The following is a 1,265-nucleotide window of genomic DNA, read 5'->3' on the forward strand; positions in this document are numbered from 1 at the left end:
TATATATATAGTTTTAAATGAAATGAACGAACTAACTAACTAACTTTAACTTCATGACTAACTCATCAAACTGCAAATTTATTTATCATTTGACTCCTTAAGAATTCAGCAAAGAAATAAAATAAAGTAGAGCAACAAATCCACTATTTATCCATCATTTATTCTACTTAGTAACTAATTTTTGATTTGTAATAGGAAAATAGCAACAATAATGTGCTTTTACAATTTTATTGTTTATATTTTTTGTTAACATCTGTGTGCTCCTTTTGTGTTCAGGTTTTTGTTTTGGGGTCTAATGTTGTCATGTAACTCATGGTTTTTATTAGATATTGCAGATATTGATTGCAGAAAATTGCAGTTATGCGTATCGTTTGAATTAATGGACATAAAATACAGACAAAATCCTAATTGAAACACAGATTTTAGAGATCCTTTGTTAAATGAACAGGCTATGCTATTTTCTTTGAGAGATGCCTGAAAAAAAAAAGTCAAGTAATGTTTTAGAAACTATTCTTTTATTATTTCTATTATAATATGTACTTTCATAAAGCATTTCCTTTCAAATTGTAAAAAGCCCCTGGCTAAGTAGTCTAAAATATTTGATTCAATAGTTTTGCAGTCATAACTATTAAAATAACCTTAACTTTAAAAAAAAACACTTATCAATGTGTGCATACATGAACACATCACCTTACTTACTGTTTTAAGTTCAGGTGAAAATGATGAGCTTCATCATACTCCGCAGATTTCACAAAGTTTGTGCGCCAGGTGTAAATGGGAGCCCATGTGGATCTCCTTGTGTTTCCACGCCGGCGTCTGTCTCTGCTGTGAGTGAGCCTTTGATAGCTGCTGCAGCATGAGACAGACAGGCCTGTGCCAAAACGATGGCATCAAAAAGACAACGATTGACAGCTACTGACAGCCATCTTCCTCCTAAACACTCTTCAGGTCCCCCTGCGCTTCCTCCTTCCTTCTCTTCTCCCCGCTCTTTCGCTGTCTTTTTCTTTTCCCTTCCCCTCTCCGTCAGGGGAGATTGAGGAGAGTCAGAGATAAAGAGAGGGATGTCGTAAACTGGCACCTGTCATTGCGTTTTGTTTTGGTCAGGGCACAGAGAACATTCGTAAAGTTTTAAAAGACATTTTGAAAGATTTAGCAATTTCACTGCCGCTATTTGAATCTCCAGGTGGATCTTCAGAACGGCCCTTCATGTCGTAGATGTAGGTCTCAACATAAACACAAAGAAAACGTGCGTACAAGTAGAATCT

Source organism: Austrofundulus limnaeus, unplaced genomic scaffold, assembly GCF_001266775.1.
Source record: "Austrofundulus limnaeus strain Quisiro unplaced genomic scaffold, Austrofundulus_limnaeus-1.0 Scaffold28, whole genome shotgun sequence".
Lineage (NCBI taxonomy): Eukaryota > Metazoa > Chordata > Actinopteri > Cyprinodontiformes > Rivulidae > Austrofundulus > Austrofundulus limnaeus.